The 15,514-nt window shown below is 37.2% G+C and overlaps 2 long non-coding RNA genes across 2 annotated transcripts in view; one reads left to right on the top strand and one right to left on the bottom strand.

Annotated features, from left to right (window-relative positions):
• The window catches only part of LOC114937066 (uncharacterized), a 201,750-nt gene that overhangs the window by 75,328 nt on the left and 110,908 nt on the right, over nt 1-15,514 (top strand). The window lies entirely within an intron of this gene.
• Nucleotides 3,084-3,887, bottom strand: LOC146723435 (uncharacterized). The gene is made up of 2 exons (XR_014924585.1): nt 3,785-3,887; nt 3,084-3,652 (listed from the first exon to the last, which is right to left on the bottom strand). It is a non-coding gene; the product is annotated as an uncharacterized LOC146723435 (long non-coding RNA).

The following is a 15,514-nucleotide window of genomic DNA, read 5'->3' as shown; positions in this document are numbered from 1 at the left end:
TGACCGCCACTCCATTATCAGGATAGTAATGCCGTAGCCCCGTATTCGTAACCCTGCCCTACTCGTGTGTCGCTCTTACGCCTTACCCAGAAATCCACCGCGAGCTCTCCCTTTTGTTGGTTTATCGGAACAACCCTTTGTTACTGCCGTCTCTGCGAGAATAATCGGAGTAGATTTCGGAAAACGCATTGATCATGTTCAACGATATCTCTATATATATATATATATGCGGAATACGATTTGCATGGAAAATACAAATGTCGAGATTTATCTTCCGCCTTATGTTATTAAACCAATTTTCACAACGAAGGATCCATTTATGAAAGCTGCCATCTGGATGAATCTCTACTTGAAACAAGAACGCTAAATACGTTGAATGTTCCACGTTCGAATTGTAAAGGCAAATATACTGTGCAGCGCTTCATGAATTTTTGATCGAAATACGTGCGTAGTCATGCGCGCATCGTGCACAGTCGCGATAAATATTTAGCGAATTTGCTGCCAGCGGCACGATATTGGTTTTTTTCGCCTTTCGTTCAATGTCTACGACCGCTGGTCTTCGTTGAAAACAAAAAATAATCACGATAAAACGAAGCGTATAAATAATGAAATGTTAAAAACCACATTGACAGGACGTAATTGAATTATAACAAAAATAAGTCTTTGCTTCGCTTTTATATCGTTATTTATTTTTATTTCAATTTTATTAAATTATAAAGTCAAAATTTTGTACCATTATACCGTAACATAATCTACGATATTTTAATATTATATATATATATATATATATATATTAATCTTTTAAATTTTTCAGAGTCATAACATATTTTAAAATAAGTATCAATTTTTATTACCACGTATTATTAAAAATGCAAAAAACAAATATAATGTGTGCAATAATATTCATATTATGCAGAAAAAAGAATATTTTTTCAGACTTGTGAAAATTACGGTTAACAGATTACAAGTTGTTCACAAGCGCGCCTTGGTTACGAGGACGCTCGAATTAATTACAGGCCACTTCTGACCTAACAGCAAACTAGAATTCGCTGCAGCTATATAATTAAATTATATATGATTACTTTAACAAGTACAAAGATAACAGAAACTGCAAATTAAAAAGGAAATCTGAAAAGAAAATTGCGCTATACAATATAAAAAAAATGATCATTATCTTAATATAATTTTCAAAATATATTTCACGATAACAAAAAAAGGATAACTTCAATGTATATAGCAACAGACATTCACAAAAAAAATATTACTTTTTTACAGGGTTGGGTAATAACTAGTTAATTAGTTAAAAGTTAAAAAGTTAGTAACTATTAACTTAGTTTATTTAATTTAAAATGTATTAATTTTTAACTCCGACTAGTTATTTTTGACTTTAAATTTATTAATTTTTTTCCCAAGTTAAGTTTTTTTATCTCTGAATACTATTGTTTTTTATAAGTTATAAAAAAAAGTTATAAACGTATTATTTTTAAATTAAAGTATCAATAATTTTTATGTTCATTTGTCATCAATTGTAATTACCAAAAAATATATGTCTATATAAAAATCAAAATTTCTTTGTTATTTGTTATTATATGTTTTAAAAGAATTAACAAACAAAATTCTAATTTAATATAAATAATATTTTTAAAAATTAACTTTTGATTTAACTTCAGTTAATTTAATCTTAACTTAACTTGAACTGAATCAATTTTTTGTTCATAAAACTTTTAACTTAACTAAATTAATTTTATAAGCAACTAACTTTAACTTAACTTAGTTTTAAAAAATCATTAACTTACCCAATCCTGCTTTTTTATATGAATATGAATGTACATATTACTCGTGTATTTGCATATTTAATAATATGTGATAATATATAAATTGATCATTATTTTGAATATGTGTTTGATAATCTAGATGTAGATAAAATAATAATGATGTTGTTATAATGAAGAGTGAATAATATTATATGTATATATATTTATTACTATCAAAATCCCTATTTTTTAATAATTTTTAATATTTTTCCCACAAGAGAACAAACAACGCAATTATTAAATTTTCGTGATAATACAATATTCGAAAATAATTTCCCACACGCGCGAATGGCGTAAAAGGAATCACTTCGATCGGTCGTATCAGCATCGAATGCTCCATACAATTTCGCAAGACGTCCTTCGAAATCGCAATAGCGCGCGCGAGAACTTGCGTCAGAATATGTCCCGGCGTCCCTCACGGACATCCGCACTCCGATCACGTAGTCGAGGAAATCTCAACAGATAGACGCAAGCAGGAGCATGGACTCGCCCCGAGCAGCTGAAATGGGAATACACCTTCGTTCCGGACGCTAGGGAGAAGACGCCCGACAGTTCGACCCTATCGCAAATGAGGGACCGTGTCAGCGAGTTTTCGGGATGAGATGCGCGTATCCTATACGAGGCATTCCAATTTTCCTATTTACGCGATATCGCCCGATAAAGGCTCTTTTTACGACAGATCCCTTTTCTATCCTATTCTTAACTTTCTATTATTTTTCCGAAACAATTTTAACCGCCGCTAATTGCACTCTTCAACTTGTAACGAAAAGATTCATAATCTTTTTATATAACGTTGACAGAGAAAATAATTGATATACTTTTTCAGCGAGTTATAGTGGTTATTCAATTTTACGCCAAAATTTCAAGAGTGAAAATTTGACTTTTATACGCCTCTTTTTTTCTCATTGTCTTTTTGATCTATTTTTAAAATCAATATTTCAATTTGTATATTCGATTCGACCATTACGAAAGCTCTAAAGCCGTATATAATTCGGGATGTTCCTATATACATATATATATATATATTCGGGAAATCATCGATATTAGCTTATAGCCTCATCGCACTTAATATATAGCCACCTAATGCTCATCTCATGAATATATTGAATGCGTTCTCTTCATGTTCGAAAAAATCGAACCATATATATATATATATATATATATATATATATAATATTAGGTGCGCAACTAAGTTCTCGCTGTTTTTTTTATGAAAATGCAACTTTATTGTGAAAAAATAGTTACAAATGAATCATTCAAAGTATTGCCCATCGTTAGCCACAACTTTTTCCCATCTTTCTGGCAGAGCTCGAATACCGTTACGGTAAAAGTATTCGTCTTTTGAGGCTATCCACGAATCAAGCCATTTTTTGATGTCTTCATATGAGCGGAACTGCTGATCAGCCAGACCATGTGCCATCGAACGGAACAAGTAATAATCGGACGGCGCAATATCTGGGGAATATGGCGGGTGGGGTAGGACTTCCCATTTGAGCGTTTCCACGTAAGTTTTAACGGGTTTGGCAACATGAGGCCGAGCGTTGTCATGCAGTAGAATCACTTTTTCGTGCCTCTGCTCGTATTGCTCGCTTGGAAATGGCTTGGCGGGTAACTCCTAATGCTGAAGCAAGCTGTTCTTGCGTTTGGCATGGATCCTCATCGAGCAATGCCTCCAATTCAGCGTCTTCGAAGGTTTTTGGCCTTCCTTCACGCGGACGGTCGTCAACATCGAAATCACCGTCTTTGAAGCGACGGAACCAATCACGGCACGTTGTTTCACTTAGAGCAGCATCTCCGTAAACTTTTTGGAGCTCTCGATGCGCTTCAGCCGCCGTTTTCTTCGAATGAAATAAGAAAATCAACACTTCCCGCAAATGACGATTATTTGGTACAAAATCAGACATTTTCACACAACTAAAAGTATATGACGCCAAAACAAAATCATTAACATGTCAAAGCGGTTTGTTTACCATATGTCTAAGCTTGGCTCGTGACGTTTTGGATATGTCAAAATCGACCAGCACTTACTGCTGGAGCCATCTATAGACAAACAGCGGGAACTTAGTTGCGCACCTAATAATAAAACCATATATATATATATATTATATATATATATATATATATATATATATATATATATATATATATATATATATATATATATATATATATATATATAGAGAGAGAGAGAGAGAGAGAGAGAAACATTTCTTTCTCTCTCTCTCTTTCTCACAATTGCAAAATTGCCTCCATACATGCGACTTTTATTAGATACATCGCGAACGCTTTATTTTAGCGAATTCGTGCAGAAGCATCGCGCTTGCATGTCCAGGTTTATGATCACAATTGATTCCTGCTGCGTTCCTACCTCTCTCATGCGACTGGAATACGTCGGTGAGACATTACTCAAAGCAAAACGTGAGCGAGATACAGCTGCGGCAGCCCCTCGACGATTTATAGCGGGACAAATACAGATGGGAAACTTTTCGAGGCGTAAGACGTCGGAAAAATGCTTTCGGCTTTCGACAGGCTCTCTTTACCGGTCGTCCTACCTCGCGTCCGTCCCCGTATGTAAAGTAATAATGGGAAATCGAGCGAGAATATGTCCGTTCGATTTCTCACACAACTCACAGATACTGTCGTGTCTCGGATCAGAACAAGCTAGCATAAAAATGTCACGACGAGTAAGGAAAGGAAGTATATGTTTGCTCAAACGCGACTTCAGCTGTCTGTATGTGACATTTACGTCACAAGATCCAAATGAAAAAGAAAATACTTGGCTAATGCCATGACAAACATGTACGCGCAATATATTAACATATCATTTTATAAGATTAATTTTTAGCGTTACTTTTGTGCTACATCAGAATAGATGTGTACAATCGACTACTCTTTCGTTACGTAAAAGAGATTTACGAAACTAAAATAAAAAGAGAATTTTATATAAATCATTCTCAAACAAGTTATAATTAAATATACGCAGTTTTGAAAACATTTTGAGAGAAAAATTATCAGAGGGGAAAAATAGGCATAACAAGAGAGTACCATTAAAAATTGGATATTATATTCCATTAAACAAAGTGTAAATTAAAACAAAATGATTATAAAACAAACTAAACAAATTTAATAATTTTTATGAAAATCTAATATACCTTTATGTTCAAAGTTTTTTATTAAAAATTATACATTTGAATAAATAAAGTTTAACGAAATGTTATGCTTGAATATCTTTAATAAGACGAAAGAACATTTGATTTAACTAATTAATTTCTATTTCATTGAACTAATACAGTGATTGTATCCAATTTTTCCAACACATTATTTGGAGAGATATCGTATTATTCTAAAAATATTTTTTTCTATCTACTATTATATATTATATGTATCAACCACTCAAAATAATATATACTTTATAGACTGCCAAAATCTACAATTTCCGATATTTCTGATTTATAACTCGATAGTTTCTGTCTATTTGAATCCTCGAAGACATTTGATAAAATTATCAATCGTATAGCGAATAAAAATACAATATCATAATTTCCGCAATTGCAAAGATATATTGACCGAAATATTTCTTGCTCTGTTTTAACAACAAATTAAAAGAATACAAATGCTTAGATGCACTATATACCGATGTACATACAATTGATATGAGTATATTTATGATTTACAATTTGCAATTGAGATGACTACATTCACCGCCAATCGATACTAATCGATTTCAATTATACACCTTAATCGAGCTTTAATTGCTTGAAATTATTTCGAAATATCAACACAAAACATTGTGTGAAGTCGTGTTTTTAACTAATGTTGCTTTCAATCAAATTTCTGTGAATCGAATGCGCGTGAAAACAATATATGTCATTAACATCTGAATTACACGTTTCTTTGATTACTCTGTCATTTATAGGATTCTTTCAACATACGATAATTCCTTGACTTGACAATTTAATTAGCGACAAATTCCTCGAACTAATTCTATACGTTACACGAGAGCTAATGTGTGGCGCAATTAAACTTAACGCGTAATCCATTGTTTAATTCGATGGGCGAGGAATCTTCTTTCCCACCAAATTCGGCCCTGTCGAAATTCGATAAAGCGTAATTTGTAGCATTAACGGGTCGCACCCGCGCACATAGACACGCGATTAAATCGTATGCGACTGTAATTTCGCTCGCGAAACGAGAGCGGATCGTCCTACCCCATCCGTCTCTAGAAAATTGTACAACAAATTGAAATGTGCATGCTGTCCATCCCCCGGTCTCTCACTTGTCCGATCCCCTTTTTTCACCCTTATATAATGGTGTATCCGTAGTAATTACTGGAGTGGACTGTAATTCTCCAACGCGGGCGGGAGAGAATAAATGAAATAGCTACGTTTATTCGACAATCCGGTGAGAAAGTTTCTCCTCATCGCGAATTGCAATTGATAATAATTTAGAATGGCGCGCGGTTTCATTCACGGACTGATCGTTTACGATAACTCTTTTAATCTCTCTTGTTAATGGAAAATAACAAAATGCCATAAAAATCCGCGTAACTTCGTATCATTTATCGAATCGAAATTCTATGCGTAAATAATTATATGGATTTATTTAAAATGTGTCAAATTGTGTATACTATTTCGCAATTACGATTTCTCGGGCAAATGCTTTACATTTTTTAACAAATTGTTTCGTGTTTATACCGCATTTATATTTTCACTGACAATAATTCGCTATTGCATGAAGTAATTCAACGACAGTTATAAAGAAGAAAGAATGCCGCATAATCGAAATATTCATGATATTCCATCAACAAAGTGCATAATATTTCATTCGGAAATTCCTCCACGTAACAGACAGATAGACATTGTCCATCAGAAAATGACGACCTGTCTACAATGCCAAAAATAATAAGCTATATTTCGGAAAAAAGTTATGATTATATATACTTCGATAAATATCATTATATGATTAATCATCAATTTTAATGTTGCAATTTACTACAAATCATGCTACTTGTATTTTTTACGCAGAATCGTATAAATTACAATATCGAATAAAAAATAGGTCAACAAATAACGATTAATAAAATAATTATATCGTCAATTACTATATATTTCTCAATAATATAGAATGCAGGTTTTTTATTCCGCATACATTTATAATGCAATTTAATTCCATTATACAGATTAATTCATTTACGAAATAATTTAGCCGCATTAAATTTTCTACATTAATTATTGATAATCGTCTGCCGACATAATTTTATTTGACCCTGAACCGATGGCTGATTATTTGTTTAAAATTTCGCTTTTTACATTAACTGATTCTATATCTATCGACTGAAGGTACGAATACGTTAAACTCGCGTCCAAGAGTCGATAAAAGACAGATACGCGTTGGTGTTCAGCAGTTGCTGTGTTTTATATAAATAATGTACTTTAATTAATAATAATTATTACAATTTATTTTCTACAATGACATACTTTCGCGCGATAAATTATTCCGAAAAGTTAATATATTTTCATCTGAATATCTCATTTTGCCGTCAGACGGTAGATGTACACACATAGCTATGTATTCACAATTTAGTTGGAACAAGCGCTTATCTACAAATGGGAACTTTCTAATATTAGAATGTGAATTTTTTATTTTACTATGCAACGAATTCAATATTTTACTACGCAATCAATTTAATATTTATTTATATTCTTCCTGTCTAATCTTATAGACTTAAATTCTCATTTAATCTCTCTAACATTTTTACAATATAAATTTCAAAAGTCGCGTATAATGTATACAAATAAACAGACTAAATATTTTTAAAACATTTAGTAGAATTTAGATAAAAAGATAACTTTGTTTTGCTAATACACGAGTTTTATACTCTTATACAACGCAATATTGGAAATACGTTACATAATGGCATTATTAAAATTTTTATGCATCGATATGAACATTTCAGTATTTATGACAATAAATTATGATGCAAGACATTTGATATTGCTTAATATGCTTATTAGCATAATGTAAATATTAATGCCACCGTTCACTCTGCGTTCTTCATATTTATAAGGCACCAATTATCTCATGCATGAGGTTAATTTACGTTATTACTTGCTATCAATAAAAATAATCGCTTTATTAACATGACTAATGATGAGTTTACACTCAAAATATATTCATTGCTGACGTGACGGTCGCATTCTCGCTACGGGTTCCTCCATTTAATTGATCTGATATGTTACAAATTGCAGATAATACACGCCCATCATTCCAGCAAGCTTAATCTGTAGAAATAATCTTATAAAGGATATTTTTGGATAAGAGAAATAGCTTTAAGCTTCTTATAAAATTACAACTGTTTTGCCCGCATAAATATCGGAAACTACATTAATTCATGCTAATGATACCTGATCGCAAGAGAGAGAGAGAGAGAGAGAGAGAGAGTTAAAAATATTGAATCATAAACGATAATAACACATCAATATTATACAAATATTTTGAATAATAAACACCTTAATCAATTTTTAATCAATCTGTCAAAAGTTAATTCGATTTAATCCATCTAAAGAGACTGGAGGATTTGAGAGTATGATTTAAATCTGGAAATCTTGAAAAATTCAAGAACATTTAAATCTTTGAAAATCGCTGGTAACTTAATTGCAATCAGAAAAATGATTATACGTATTCCTGACATTTGTGTATGTACATATGCATGTATACGCGTATACGAGCGGGTATAGCGACACGCAGTTTGTGTTCGCATTGAATTTAATGATATCGCGTCGAGGTGAGCGCTCGCTTGTTCTCCGCCGGTCGCACTTACGCGCCGTGCATCACATAAATTACGGAGGACATCCGTGCCATTTACAAAGCCGAGTCTTGATGAGTCAAATCGCCTGATTACCATATGTTTACCGTGCGCGGAGTTTCATAGCTCCGTGTGTATGTACGATGAGCGATTCTCTCGCGGCGCAGTATAATGTAGGATAAATTATACGCTCGTAAATCATTCCATCGAGAGCGAGCGAGTGGAAAGAAAATCGCCGGTCGGAGTTTTTAACTTGCGAAATCGTGCTCGCCTGCGCATAATACGGATCTGCGAAATAATTGTAATAATAGGCGGCGGCGCGATGCCATAAAGAGTAGCGGAGCTACAAAATGCGCCTGAATTACATCTTTTTTATTTATCCGGCTTCGCGAGAAATAGAGAGAATTATCAATCTTGTTTATTATAGATTGAGGTGCGCTTTATCGGTCAGATTCCCATTATCGTATCAATGCGATGCAAATTAATATGTCATAAAGATATGGTATAGAGATATACGAAAGGTCACCAACTGTTCGCCAATCTGCTTGTGTGAATTTTTTCCCGTCGCCAAAGTATATATATATATATATATATATATATACGGCTAATTAAAGCAACACGCTCGCAATAATAACGGCGACAATGACAGTTAATACCTAACAAATTAAATTTTTTACGCGTCACGTTGTCTTGATCAGTTAGTTAGCTCGAATAATATATGACTGTCATTACGACTGTCTAGCAATATAGTTGCATGAATAAATATGTGTCAAGGAAAGAAACGGCAATAAAACTCGTGTCTATTTCACGAGAATATCTTTCTACGCAAATAAATAGCGTGCAGTACAGAAGCATGTACGCAAAGAAAAAAAAAAAAAAAAAAACTTGAGAAAGTATTCTCGCGATCGCATCAGAGTTTCACGCGTGAGTAAAGAAATCGCTGGTCGTCGCGAATCAGATATGTGAAAAATGTCGTTGATAAAAAAATACAAGGGGAAACGCGATCTCGGCTCTCTTGAGAACCGTTAATTATTAGCGGGCATTAATAACAATAACGTTTACCGCAACGGGAACTATTGGGCAGATTAAATTCTTTACGCCGCGCTAAACCCGTCGTCATCGTTGCCCAGCTGGATAATTTATAAAATCTGCCGCGGGAGACTCCATATCGCGGTCCTCCTTTTCGCGAAGTTGAAACGGCGCCGCCTCGAGTCCCCGAGGGCTTCGGGCTTTATAATTAGGCAACGAAACGAATTGCGCCTGACGTCCGTATCGACTACCTAACTCAAATCCGACTAACGAGCTTTCTACTCATTTCTATATACACGCGCGCGCACGCACACTCTCGTCTCTCTCTCTCTCGACCGCCTAATAAATCTTCCGACCATATCTTCGTCATTATCGGCAAACGCTTTACGTGAATGGAACCACGTGATCCCTCCTAGCGCACGTTCGTTAGCGTCAGTTCTAGTGATTTATTTCGCAACGGCTCGCTGAAATCGTACGCGGCACGATAATACGCACCGATGCATCGCCATTAGAATTATTGAAACATTCCTGTCGCTGCGTAATTATAATAATAATTTATACGTCGCGTGTTATTTTCGACATGCGTGTCTTATTGCGAAATGAGACGATCATCGGTTTGTGTCATGTCGAATGAATATCAGGGACGAGATATAAGCGTGTAATTTTGTAAGAGCATATTTTTTCTCCTGCATATCTGGGAAACGTGCGTATCTTACGTCGACAACAGATATATATATTCTCGAATGCAGCAGAGGGAACCGTAAATGCAACGCCGATCGACTTTAACGATGGAAACGCTCGTCGAAAATGAACGGTCGCCGCGGCAAGTTCTCGCATTAAACCGGGCAACTTATCGGACACTATAAGTATCCAGGACATAATCGTTAAACCGGCACACCCGTAATCCGCGCGTAGCCGCGCAAGAGCCGACGGCGGTCGCGCCAATCGATGAAATAAATTCTCGATATAACGTTTCATCGATAAATTAATTGACCGGAGGCCTCGGACGTGGTGTGGGGTCGGGTCTCTAGCGGACCGTGCAAGAGTTGGCACACACCGGGAGAGAGACCGAAAAGGGGTGAAAGGGGATGGGGTGGGGGAGGGACACAAACTGCAGAATTATTATTTGCGAAAGGCGGCCGACGTACAAACCGCCGGCAAAACGCCGCAAAGCAGGGAGAGTTGTTACTGACAGCAAATATGGCCGCCGACCTCGCGGGCCCTCGGGCCAGCTTAATAACTTCTCTCTTACCGGAGCAGCGCAGCACCTTTTTGCGATTCGCCGGAGCGTTATTAATCGCTTGATGTGGATTTCAAACTTATTACCGCGGCTGACGTGATGGACATGGCCTGGGGGGGTAACGTGCTGGTCCCTTCTCTCTCTTTCTCTGCTAAAAGCAACACAGTCCACCTCTCTCTCTACTTCTTCTCCCTCGCCGCTGCGTGGATTTCCATTTGATGTTCGAGCCAGGTGCTTTTCGTCTCTCTTCGGTTGACTTGCTCGCGGTTAATTTCGCCCATCGGCTCCGAAATGCGCAGTCAATTGACAAAGATCGCGTTATTACACCGTGTACACCAATCGAACGGGAGCCAATTAACGCTGGCTTATCATTCGCTTGTCCTCTCTTTTCCCGGACTATTGCTTCCCAGTGAATTATCAAAGTAATCTCGGACACGTTGTTATCTCGTTACTTTTTCCACTTTCTTCGCAATCACGTGTTGCTCCACATCGCTCGCAACGTATTGTCGGAAATTTTGCATCAACAATTACGATAATTACAGCTTTTTTTTTATATACGATAGAAATTTATACCCCAATGTGTTTGATTAAAATTTTAATTGCGCGCAAGTGTAACGTATGATTCATTTATATGTATATATGATACCTTCTTGTGCTCTAAATTACCTCTATTGTAATTATTCATAATTTTATTGTAATTAAACATACACAGCTCTAAAATTCAATTTATCGACAGCCAAGTGAATGTTTCTTGTACAATATACAGATGGCACCACGCTTATATCTATGAAACGTTCTCAGAGATCGCTCGTGAATCTAGTTTTATCAATTATAATTTAATCTTAATTAACGCTGATTTATTCGCATGAATATTAAAAACTTTAAACGTAAAAAAAACAGATGTAGAAAGACCGAATTTAATCGAATTTTACTGATTCTCTTCTTCACACGAATTAATATGTCAGGAAACACTTCTCCCATCGATATCTAATAAATAAAAAAAAAACAGTGGAGAATTCTGAAGGCATATTCGAAACGTTCCTTTGCTCTTCCCTTTATCTCGCGTGCAAGACACGCGATAACGCTTATCAAATTGAAACACACGCAGGATTAATAATGCGAAACCAAGCGTCTTCCCTTTCCTTGAAGGCGAGTCGAAAAGACGAATCAGTAGGCTAAATAAAGCTGCCAGGATAAGGCAGGAGTCAGACAGCTAAACCCCAGGATGTCGGAAAGGGGATGGCGCGGGGCAAGAAGGACCGTAGTCAGAAGGCAAGCAAGAGGGGGGTTGGGGAGGGAGGGTGGCTCCCAAGAGACGCGTTCGTAGCAAACGCCCACGAACGGTGACAGTCGGCGAAGATTTACGACGCTATAAAATATCATTTGTATTTGATGTCAGAGCGAGGGCTTGATTAATGCACTGCCGGGCGCGCACAATGAATAACTGACGTGTTGTTATAGTAACATCAATCTGAAAGAAGCACGGGGTGAGAGCCGGTACCCCGTTGATAAATTGTGTAGATTGGAGTCGCCGTTGCTGAGATACGATCAGCGAACCTTCTACGATTCAATCATTAATGCCGTTTCTCTTTCGCCCCCACCCGGTGTGGTCGGGATCGTTCATAACTCTCGACATATTTGCCATATTCGCGCGTTATCGGGGTTGCATCGGCAATTTTTAAGTTTTATTCTTAAATATATTCGAGCGAATAAATATTTTGCGATTCATTTAACAACATCAAATCATTTCATTGTTTTCTAACAATTCAAAATCAAAACCCAGTTTTCGCGTACACGCGATTATTCTCACGTATAAACAACAACGGTTGAAAACGATTTCTCGTTGTTGTTTGTCGAAAAACATTTTACACATTTATGCGAAAATTATTCCGACAAAGGTAAACGCTTATATAAATGAATCATTCGGCATTGAAAAAAAATTCAAATTCGTTCTCAATCGCATATTCGGAATACAATTAATAAATATGTAGATAGAAAAAACGATAAACGTATATTTGAAAACGAAAGCATTAGTTATAATAAATAAAAAAAAGAAGAGAGAGAGACTTTACGCATCAATCTTTGTTGGAATAATTTTTATTCGTGTCGCTCCGACATTCAGGCCGGAATGAACGCAACCCTCCCTCCTATTTTCAGGAACGTTATCGGTCACGTGAACAGCACGAAAGTGTCGCGAAGTTTATGGCGAGGAACTGCGCTCGGTCGGTCTCTTATAACACAATCATTAATCACTTACCAACAATGATTTTATTCGCGGCGAGCGGTCCGAGCGTAACGTACCGTGACGCACCCTGAACAGCGGGGACGATACATCACCGCGATACGTAATATCGTCCTCAGCTTCGCGAAGGGGACGAACGAGAACAGCGGATAGAGAGCGTCGTTGTTCAGTTTCGACGTGTATCGCAATTCGACGTCTCGTCGCGACATTTTCAACCTGTCATAATATCGCTGAGATCGAAGACTGGGGTCTAGACGGATGATTGATTTCGCTTTCCCAACTCTCTCGGAAAAAAAAGAAACGTTAACGAGAAGACTAATGGTCGAACTCCCATGTGCGAATCTCAAAAAGGCTCAATACTGGTGCCAGAATCGCCAGTACTGGCTGACGTTCTGGGTCAGTATAAGTTGAGATCGGGGTCATTACTGGGACAATGTCGGAATGATAACACGGGGCCCGACACAGAGTATTAGTACAGGGGCAACGTTGATTGCCAATGTTGGGCCAACTCTTGATGCCAACTTTGGCCCGACAATAGGAATTAGTACTGGGACAACATTCTTTATCAGTATTGGGCCAAATCTAACATTAGAATAACCGATATGTTTAAAATCATTATAAATTAATGTTTCAAAATAAAAATATTTGTTGTCATACACCAATGTATCCCTAGTGCTGATCCAACATAATTTTTATCATCACAGTACTATTTCACGTCTCGCCCAGTACTGATACGATATTTGGCTCGGTATAGAAAGTATTTTGTGTCAGTACATTGGCCCAATTTTCTTCCAGTATACTTGAACCGGTACTCGTGCTGCGGACAAAGTTGCTTGCTTCCCAGTAATCCGACACGAGTCGACTCAATACATGCCCAGTACTGAGACGATTCTCGGAACAGAATATGATTGCATGGGAGTATTGGTACAGTATTAATCTGATGGTTTATCCGTACCGGGGCAGTACCACCTATCAAGTCTTGGCAGCCAATATTGTGCCACTTCTGGGCCATGTTGACAACTCTGGCAGACATTCGCACATGGGTTCCTAAGAAACGTAAACTAAATGGACATTATGCAATTATATGATTTATTTGACGAATCTTAATGTTGGGGGAGACACGGTCGAAGAGAGATTTACGAAATCTAGCGCGTCCATCGATTTACACCCCCCGGGGTGAATTCGAAGCGTGAAAATGATATCGCGCGCAGAGTAAGAAGCATACGCGGATATAACTTGTATATATATATATACAGGGGCGAGAGGCATGGAAGAGGGTAGAGGTTACTTTATTGTATATGGGCTGATTATGCTCGTAAATATTTCAGCCGGGGGGATGAATCGAGCAGCGGACTCTCGCGGTAGGGACAGACCAACGGAAAATGGTGACGCGAGTGGCGGGAAGAGAGAGAGGGGACAGGGATTTACGCGTGCGAGCCTGAACGCCCTTTATACGTCGTCGACGTTATAATATATGACACCTATAGATCACAATTACGTGTAATGGCGCTCACTCTTGTATTCATGGCGATATTATTTCTGGTTGCCTTCCACGGTCGTCGTCGCCCCCTTCCTCCTTCGCGGCCCTCTCATCGCTCGCTTGTTCCTGGGAGACTTCGGTCCGTATGCTAAGCAGGCGGTAATTCTAGTTTGATTTACTTTCGCCGGTCACCCCCTCTCAAACTTCCAACCCCATCCGGGAAAGTGATTACGCTGGATCGGGCGATAAGTCCTTTATGGTTTTTGGCCACGGTGTGTCACGCATTGGCGTAGAATCATTCACATTTGCATCCTTTTTCGTTTTATATATTTATATGTCGTTGCGTGTACCGTTATTATTTTTATTATTATTGTTATTAATTTTTTTTTAATTAAAATACACTGAAAATATTTTCTGATATTTTCTAGGGTATAATTATTGGCTCGACTTCCGCGAAGCTCTTCTATATGCTAAAGGACGAGAAAGATAAAAATTGGAAATAGTTAATCTCGCTACAGGTATTGAGGCATTAAATTCGTTGCGGAAAGTATGAAAGATGACAGAAACTGATCGGTTTAAATGCATAGCGCGGGCAACATAAAATTACGCATCGTCACTCATGAACAGGCGCGTTAATGCAGAGAAGTGTATTTCTGCCCCGGCATGGAATGTCGATATTCTACTCCGGAGACTTCGAAGAGACTCGGCGCAACGTGACACCTTAAATTAAGGAAACGAGAAGCGTCAAGATTTATACGACTGTCATCTTGCAGCGGCTGTTCCTGGATATATCTTGTACATCAAGCGGGCTCGTTAAGTAATTAGTTCGAGCAGTGTCAGCGGAATCATGGGATATAATCAAAAGTTAGAAACGCGAGCGATTAATTATTACCTTACGCCGGGG

The sequence above is a fragment of the Nylanderia fulva genome, unplaced genomic scaffold, assembly GCF_048542155.1.
Source record: "Nylanderia fulva isolate GAGA-0341 unplaced genomic scaffold, ASM4854215v1 Scaffold2, whole genome shotgun sequence".
NCBI lineage: Eukaryota > Metazoa > Arthropoda > Insecta > Hymenoptera > Formicidae > Nylanderia > Nylanderia fulva.
The sequence above is the reverse complement of the archived record's forward strand: the minus strand, read 5'-3'. Positions and strand labels throughout refer to the sequence as shown.